This window comes from Bufo bufo, chromosome 3 (assembly GCF_905171765.1).
Source record: "Bufo bufo chromosome 3, aBufBuf1.1, whole genome shotgun sequence".
Taxonomy (NCBI): domain Eukaryota; kingdom Metazoa; phylum Chordata; class Amphibia; order Anura; family Bufonidae; genus Bufo; species Bufo bufo.
In genome coordinates, this window is record NC_053391.1 from 61,099,438 (window position 1) to 61,109,051 (window position 9,614).

Below are 9,614 nucleotides of genomic sequence, written 5' to 3' on the forward strand. Positions count from 1 at the left end.
TTTTCTTTTCATTAATATAGGGGTGATTTATTAAGACCGGCTTTTTAGATGCTGATCTTAATCTGCACCAGAAATATGCTAAAATTGGCAAATTTCTGTTAGTAAATGACCCCCATAATGTTTTTTTTTTTTTACTTTTTAGAACAATTTAGATGTGTAAACAATGTGTGCAGCTCAACTAACACTGACATGATGTGAATGTAGGAAGAGTCTCCCTGTTTAATCGAAATGAATAACCTTTCTCCTTGACTTTAAAAGACTGTTTTGTATGTGAAACCAATATGTAAAGCCGTCCTGGTTCCTGAATCTGCATGTATTATTTTGAATGGAAGATGCTGCAGCTTCCAGTAGATATGTTAATGTTATGCATAGCAGCCTCGCCACACTTTCATTATACTTTCATTATAAGTACAAAGAAATCTTATGTTGTTTTGCTTTACATTTTCTCTACTTGAAATGTACATAATGAATTTTAAGTGTCAGTAAATCAACATTGTTTGCCAATTATAGCGCAGAAAATGAAATTGTATATTTTGGCTTGCAGTTCAGTACAGTCCCATTCAAAATATAAAAGATTGTTCCCCTGTGCTTTCAGTCTGAATATTATTCTGACTTTATTAAAGCTGACACAATATTCTACGTACAAGAATCTTATTTACTTTGTTCTTATTTATTTTGAGGACTCTTTCTTTGGTTAAATACCTTGATCTTGTCTCTATAGAGAGTGAAAGGTCGTTGGAGGTTACCGTATGTAATTATGTAGCATCAATACTCAGCATCTACAGAAGTTAGTCGACTTTTAATAAATTTACAAAGTTTTCAAAACTTTAAATTGTTTATTTATTTTGCCTAGAGGGGGGAAGAATTGTCTAATTGTATCTGTATTTCTATGTGTTTGTTTCGAGTTACAGATGCATTGTATTATTTACATGAAATAGTATTATAGTTCTGTATAAACTTCAGGGTAGACCCGAGGATACAGTCTCGGGTTTTCCAATGTTCTAGTATTTCCAATTTTTCACCAAGTTGTCATTCATATTGTTACTCTGGTGCCTTTAAATGATGATTGTTGCCTACTGATGATGCCTACTTATTCCTTTTTCTGTAGTGAGCATGTGCAGTACCTCAGATCTACAGTTATCTGCAATTATATATTATAATATTATGTTTTATGTTCTGGTATGGTAAGGTACAGTAGGGTTGTTCCTCCTTCCTGCCAAGAGGGGTGTGCCAGAGTAGAGAGTGTGGAGGAAGGAATGTTGTTGGTGATGGACTACAGCTCAGACACCCATCACCTACACCCCTTACACGCCAGTCAAATATCATGCCTTTATCATACACTGAACACCTATATACAAGTACACGCAAGTGTCATTTAATTGCCACCTAACTAGCCACCATACCTCATCACCTGGTGATTCAAACTGCTCCTTTTACTTACTACTGCTGGATGTGCCACAATTTAATTTTTATGCCTGTACCAATTTACATGATCAATTAGATAGCATAGTTAATTAAGAAGTTGTTCACTTCTGTGTTGGAGGTTCCATTCGTGCTTCAGAATCAGATTCCATCAAAAAGAGTGGACAAAAAAATCTGCATACAGGAATTTTTTTCCGATATAAAAGCAGAACCTGGAATAGAAACAGGACACTATTATAGTCATTGGCGTATGTCTAGCTCCATTCTGTTCAGTGCCGAATCCAGAACTGTTGATTTCATTGTTCTGCTCCTCTAACAGAGCAGAACAATGGAAATTAGTGGCACTGATGTCAACATAATCTAATTAGTAAATCATCTCTTGTGGGAGGGCCATATATACTTTGTAAAACTTTTCTACTGTTACTCAACAATCAATGGGTAAAAAAAAAAAATTCAACGTTCTTTCCTGGAAAATTGGAGCACTGAATTTTGACTAAGAATCTTTGAATTGGGCCTTGGGAACTATTGCATCAACCTGTGAATACATTATAATGCTGCATCCTTCTCTGTTTATTTGTCTTGAATGAGTGAAGTCCTGAGTACTAATTGTAAGCCATGTACCGGGGTGGGCTCCCCAGTATACAGCGAAGTCACGAACGAGGAAAGCAACTCAAACACCAGCTTTTGCCAAAACAGTATTTTACTTAAATGTGGCAAGGAACACAACCACAAATGCCGGGAACACAATAAATTTACATACACCCAGCCCAAAGGATGAGACCCATGTGCTGCACAGCGCGGCACCCTTTCGATGGATGTCAGAGGAAAGTGCAGTAATTTACCTACCTACTGGCGGACACAACTAAACTGCCACACCTTACCTGTTATTATCCTGAAAAAAACAAGAACAATTGTTTGGGTGCGTGGTATGGGCTAGCCTGCGGTGCAGCACAACAGGTTACAATCTTACAGTGCTCTACAGTATTTCCCCTCCTATAACTGATCTTGTAGCATGTGCCAGAGTATTCCTTCTGAGCAAAATGTCAGCTTGGCTTGAGTTTGTCAGGAAGTTTATCAGCTCTCCAGTGTGAAATGTCGCTTTAAATTGTGGATTCCTTGCAATGAACAGCCAAACACTGTGGTGAAGGGGATGCATGATCTGTCTTACTGACCCGGGTCTGCTCTGCATCCGAAGGACTCTAACACTGCGAGAAACAAGATTCTCTGGTCTGATGAAACCAAAATAGAAAGTTTTGGCCTCAATTGTAATCATGATATCCTGGGGGAAACCAGACACTGCTCATCACTAGCCCATAACCATCCCTATAGTGAAGCATGGGAACAGCAGCATCATGCTGTGGATGTGTTTTTCAGTGGCTGGGATCGGGAGACTGGTCAGGGGTGAGGTACATAAAAGCTAAATGGAGTAAAATACATGGTTATCCTTAATGAAATCTCATCCAGAGTGCTCTGGATTTCAGACTCAATAACTATAAGCACACAACCAAAACAACACAAGTGTCACTTAGGGACAACTCTGTGAATGTCTGTGAGTGGCCCAGCCAGTGCCCTGACTTGAACACAATGGAACATCTGGCAATGCAAAAATGGTTGTCCACCAATGGCTCCCTTCTGACCTGACAGAGATTGAGAGCATCTGCATAGAAGAATGGCAGAAAATCCTTAAATTCAGGTGTGTCATCATACCCAAGAAGACTAGAGGCTTTAATTGTTGCCAAAGATTCTCAAACTAAGTGTGGAGTAAAGAATCTGAATACTTATGTCAATTAAAGATTTTAGTTTTTCCTTTTCAATTAATTAGCAAAGATTTTGAACATTCTGTTTTCACTTTGTCATTATGGGTAGAGTTGTGCGGACACCTGGAAGTTCGGGTTCGGCTGAACTTCTCAAAAAAGTTCGAGTTCGGGACCTGAACTTGACCCCGAACCCGAACCCCAGTGAAGTCAATGGGGACCCGAACTTTGGGGCACTAAAATGGCTCTAAAAAAGTAATGGAAAGGGCTAGTAGTGGTTAAGAGCGTGGCAAGTGCTCTGCAAACAAATGTGAATAGGGAAATGACTTAAAACAACATAAAATTCATAAAAATAAAAAATTCAAGTTTTGATCTAGGAGGAGGAGGTCCACATGGAGTAGAGGTTGAGGAGGCGGCGGATGTGGCAGTGTAGGTAGAAGCGGCAGTGGAGGAGGAGGTAGTCAACACTGGGTTTTTTTTTGTTCAAATTTGGGTAGACCCCAAAACATTGGGAAATATAAAAAATAAAACAAAGAGAAAGTGCGCTGGAGTACAACAATGGCTGGGTGAGGCCGGTATACATGTCTATTCTGCACAAGGTACGGACAGGTCCTGTGGGATCCCTGCCTGGTTCATTTTAATGAACGTGAGCTTGTCCACATTGTCTGCGGACAGGCGGCTGCGCTTGTCTGTGAAAACCCCCTCCTGCCGTGCTAAACAAACGTTCAGATAATACACTGCTGCAGGGCAGGCCAGCACCTCCAAGGCGTAAAGGGCAAGCTCAGGCCATGTGCCCAATTTGGAGACCAAGAAGTTGAAGGGGGCAGACCCATCAGTCAGTATGTGTAGGCGTGTGCACCCATACTGCTCCACCATGTCGCACGTTCCCATGACATCCACAATCCAATTGGATATCTTCCCTATCCACTTTCGATGTTCTTTTATGCGCCTACCATGGTGATCATGGGTAATGGGGAATCAGGGTTCCATGCCGGGGAGGGAGCCTGAGAAAGCAATACCACATCCAAGGGAGGTCAATGGCTGAAATCTGATCAGGTGGAAAGGGTGGGTCAAGTTATTAAAGCGGAAGAATCAAAGGAAAGGAGGGGACTCGTGGCAATTACCCACTCCCGACTCGGGGAGGTAGTGACGATAAATAACAATACAGGACACTTAATATGCCCTGTTATTGGAATGAGTACTAAAAAATTACAGTGAATGTCACTGCAGTATTTTGGATGAGGAAACGTTATACAGGAGAGGCCCTGCTGCCGCTTTGATTACTCTAGATAACTTCTGCCTGATCGCACGTCCCCGTGATGTCCACGATCCAATTGGATATCTTTCCTATCAACTTTTGATGTTCTTTTATGCGCCTACCATGGTGATCACGGGTAATGGGGAATCAGGGTTCCATGCCGGAGAGGGAGCCTGAGAAAGGGATACCAGATCCAAGGGAGGTCAATGGCAGAAATCCGATCCGGTGGAAATGTGGGACAAGTTATTAAAGAGGAAGAATCGAAGGAAAGGAGGGGGCCCGCGGCAATTACGCACTCCAGACTCAGGGAGGTAGTGACGATAAATAACAATACAGGACTCTTAAGATGCCCTGTTATTGGAATGAGTAATAAAAAATTACAGGGAATGTCACTGCAGTATTTTGGATGAGGAAACATTATACAGGAGAGGCCCTGCTGCCGCTTTGTTAACTCTAGATAACTTCTGCCTGATCACAAGTCCCTGTGACGTCCACGATCCAATTGGATATCTTCCCTATCAACTTTCGATGTTCTTTTATGAGCCTACCATGGTGATCACAGGTAATGAGGGATCAGGGTTCCATGCCGGAGAGGGAGCCTGAGAAAGGGATACCACATCCAAAGGAGGTCAATGGCTGAAATCTGATCCGGTGGAAATGTGGGACAAGTTATTAAATTAAATTCAGCACATGCGCCAGGCAAGGGATGTGCATCAAACCGGCTAGGCCCAGAGCTGCTACGAGATTTCGCCATTATCGCACACCACTAGGCCGGGCTTGAGGCTCACTGGCACCAACCACTCATCGGTCTATTGTTCCATGCCCGTCCACAGCTCCTGTGCGGTGTGGGGTTTGTCCCCCAAACAGATAAGTTCCAAAACTGCCTGCTATCGATTCCCCCTTGCTGTGCTGCAGTTGGTGGTGAAGGTGTTACACTGACCAGATGAGGTGGTAGAGGATGAGGAAGCAGAGTAGGAGGAGGAAGCAACAGGAGGCAAAGAGAAACGCCCTGCAATCCTCAGTGGTGGAAGGAAATGCACCAAACTGCTATCCGCCTCAGGCCCAGCCGCCACTGCATTTACCCAGTCTGCTGTTAGGGAGATATAATGTCCCTGACCGTGCTTACTGGTCCACGTATCCGTAGTGAGGTGCACCTTGCCACAGATGCCGTTGCGCAGTGCACACCTGATTTTGTCCCCCACTTGGTTGTGCAGGGAAGGGGTGGCCCACCTGGAAAAGTAGTTGGCGGCTGGGCACAACGTACTGTGGGACATCCACCACCATCAGATTTTTAAAACTGTCCACGTCCACCAGACGGAATGACAGCATTTCAAAGGCCAGGAATTTGGAAATGAAGGCATTCAGGCCAGGGATCGGAGGTGGGTTGGGGTGTACTTCCTCTTTCGCTTCAGTGTTTGGGAGATAGACAGCTGAACGCTTCCATGGGACATTGTGGAGATGCTTGGTGACTGAGGTGGTGGCGTTGCTGGCACATCCTCTGTTTGCGGGGTGGCAGGTGCCACTGTCACTCCAGAGGTGGATGAAGAGGCGAGACTGCAGCAGAAAAGGAAGCAGGAGGATCCAGAGACCTTTCTTGGTTTTTGAGGTGTCTACTCCACTGCAGCTTGTGCTTTGCACTTAGATGCCTGGTCATGCAGGCTGTGATCAGGTTTAGAACTTTTATGCCTCGCTTCAGGCTCTGATTGCACAGTGTTCAAACCACTCGTGTCTTGTCGTCAGCGCATTGTCTAAAGAACTGCCACGCCAGGGAACTCCTTGGAGCTGGCTTTGGTGTGCTCGGTCCCTTAGTGCAGTGGGCAGTAGCAGGCGTACTGTCTAGGGGGCACCCTTCTCCCTATTTTGCTGCGCTGGTGGCTCTGTGCGAACACCGCCTCTTCCTCCGAACTACACAGGTCACTCGCATGACCTTGATTCCATGTGGGGTCGAGGACCTCATCGTCCTCCACATCATCTTCCACCCAGTCTTCACCCTTGCCCTCCTTGTCGGTCTGCACACTGCAGAAAGGCACAGCAGTTGGCACCTGTGTCTCGTCATCATCCGAGACGTGCTGTGGTGGTCCTCCCATGTACTCATCCTAAAACATAAGTGGTTGGGCATCGGTGCACTCAATCTCTTCCACTTCTGAGGCAGGGCTATGTGGATGGCCCTGGGAAACCCTGCTAGCAGAGTCATCAAAAAGAAGGAGACTGCTACATGACTTAGGGCTCAGACTGTTTGGCTGATTTGCAAGGGGGTGAGGTGAAAGACTGATGGCCATGGGTTGCAGGTGCCAACTCTGATATTTCAGCAGGGGACTGGGTGGGAGACAATGTGAAGGAACTGGAGGCACTGTCAGCCACCCAATCTACTATCGCCTGTACTTGTTCTGGCCTCACCATTCGTAAAGTGGCATTCGGGCCTACCCAGTAAAGCAGAAGGTTCTGTCGCCTACTCGCACTTGAGGAAGGTGTTTCACTTGTGCGTGTAGCTGGCACAGATCGACCACGTCCTCTTCCTGCAACAAGAGCTCCACCAACACCAGCAGCACCAAGACCAGGGCCACGTTCCTTATTTGATGCTCTCCTCATTCTTTGGGTTCACCCACCAAACTAACAGATGGTTTATGTCAGGCGACAATGTAACTGCCAATAGTCAACAATTAAGTTCATTGACAGTAAGACTGTGCCGGTGTCATAAAGAGAAAACATTTATTGAGGTCACACAACAGTGTGGCAGGCGAATTTAATACAATTACTACAGGGCCACAAAATTTTTTAATTTGTCAACCAACAATGTAACAGCAGTATTGACTGGTTTTATTGGACTGTCAGAAATGCAGCGCAGGCTTTTAATGTATAATCACAAACAGTGTGCTTTTTTTCAGCCAAAAATGTAACAGCAGTAATTAACATTTTTATTGGACTGTCAGAAATGCAGCGCAGGCCTCAAATGTACAATCTAGCACAAAAAGGGTGTTTTTTTTTTAACAACAATATAACAGCAGTATTTAACGGTTTTAGTGGACCGTCAGAAATGCAGCGCAAACCGCAAATGTACTATCTAGCACAAAAAGTGTGCTTTTTTTCAACCAACAATTTAACAGCAGTATTTAACGGTTTTAGTGGACTGTCAGAAATACAGCGCAGGCCGCAAATGTACTATCTAGCACAAAAAGTGTGCTTTTTTTCAGCCAACAATGTAACAGCAGTATTTAACGGTTTTATTGGACTGTCAGAAATGCAGCGCAAACTGCAAATGTACAATCTAGCAAAAAAAGGGTGTTTTTTTCAAACAACAATATAACAGCAGTATTTATCGGTTTTAGTGGACTGTTAGAAATGCAGCGCTGGCCGCAAATGTACTATCTAGCACAAAAAGGGTGTTTTTTTCAAACACTAATATAACAGCAGTATTTATCGTTTTTATTGGACTGTCAGAAATGCAGCGCAGGCCACAAATGTACTATCTAGCACAAAAAGTGAGAAATTTCAACCAACAATGTAACAGCAGTATTTAACGGTTTTATTGGACTGTCAGAAATGCAGTGCAGGCCGCAAATGTAATATCTAGCACAAAAAGTGTGCTTTTTTTTCAAGCAACAATATAACAACAGTATTTAACGGTTTTGGTGGACTGTCAGAAATGCAGCGCAAATCGCAAATGTACTATCTGACACAAAAAGTGTGCTTTTTTCAAACAACAATATAACAGCAGTATTTAACGGTTTTATTGGACAGTTAGAAATGCAGCGCAGGCCGCAAATGTACTATCTAGCAGAAAAAGTGAGTTTTTTTCAACCGACAATGTAACAGCAGTATTTAACGGTTTTAGCGGACTGTCAGAAACGAAGCGCAGGCCGCAAATGTGCAATCTTGCACAAAAAGGGTGTTTTATTTCAAACAACAATATAACAGCAGTATTTAATGGTTTTAGTGGATTGTAAGAAATGCAGCGCAAACCGCAAATGTACCATCTAGCACAAAAAGTGTGCTTTTTTTAACCAACAATGTAACTGTGACGGTATCATCCGTGTCACCGTCTAGTATTCCCTTCTTCCCATGAAATAGCACCGCCAAGTAATCCACAGAGCAATAAATCGATATTATCGCTAGTATCGCTGGTATCGGCAAATAAGTCTATACATTAGAACAAGCTGAATGCTAGAAATACTTTACTGGAAGGCCTCCCATTGAAAAAATACAATTGCTTTTATCCCCTGCTCCCATGCAAGGGAGACACCCACAACAAACATACATTAACCCATAACACAAAGGTTACAACCCACATAGACTCCTCCCCTCTGTCTGTGTTATAATCTTGGTACACCCTGGTTAACATAATCAACACAGGCAGGAGAATACACATTGCCCTCTGTCCTGAGAGACAATCGAATTACAACTCGGTTGTCTCCAGGACAGAGGACAATCGCCAATACACACACAGAGACAATGGAACAGACATCACTTACTCAAACATACAATGTCCCACCCTTTACAATACACATAGACATTTAACACATTCCAAAATGACACGAATTAGACCAGGAATTCAAAAGTTAGTACAAGTCTCTTTGGCCTGGCTTTACTTATGGCTTTTCTGCACAAAACCGGTGTCATGGTCTTACCTGCTTGCTGCTCTCCTTCGTTTGACATGTGCTGGCGGCCATCTTGGGTTCTGGGTTTCTTGTAGCCTTCCACCCTGCGGCTCCTCCTTCCCCTGGGAGGAGCTGGATGCCTAGCTCATATATATAGGAGGTCTGTGGCTTCAGTTCCTTGCTTGGTCCTCCTGTGTTCACATGCTTCTAGACTGCTGCTGCTTCTGGTTCCTGATCCTGGCTTCGTCTGACTACCCTGCTGGTTCCTGATCCTGGCTTCGTCTGACTACCCTGCTGGTTCCTGATCCTGGCTTCGTCTGACTACCCTGCTGGTTCCTGATCCTGGCTTCGTCTGACTACCCTGCTGGTTCCTGATCCTGGCTTCGTCTGACTACCCTTCTGGTTCCTGACCTCTGGCTTCGCAAAGACTCTGCTCGGTTTCACCATCCGTTTGGACTTTTGCTTTACAGCTTTATTTTCAATAAAGCCTTCTTATTTTCACTTATCTCTTGTTGTACGTCTGGTTCATGGTTCCGTGACATTAGGACCAAGCCATGAATTCTGACGGTACAGGGCCATCCTCGC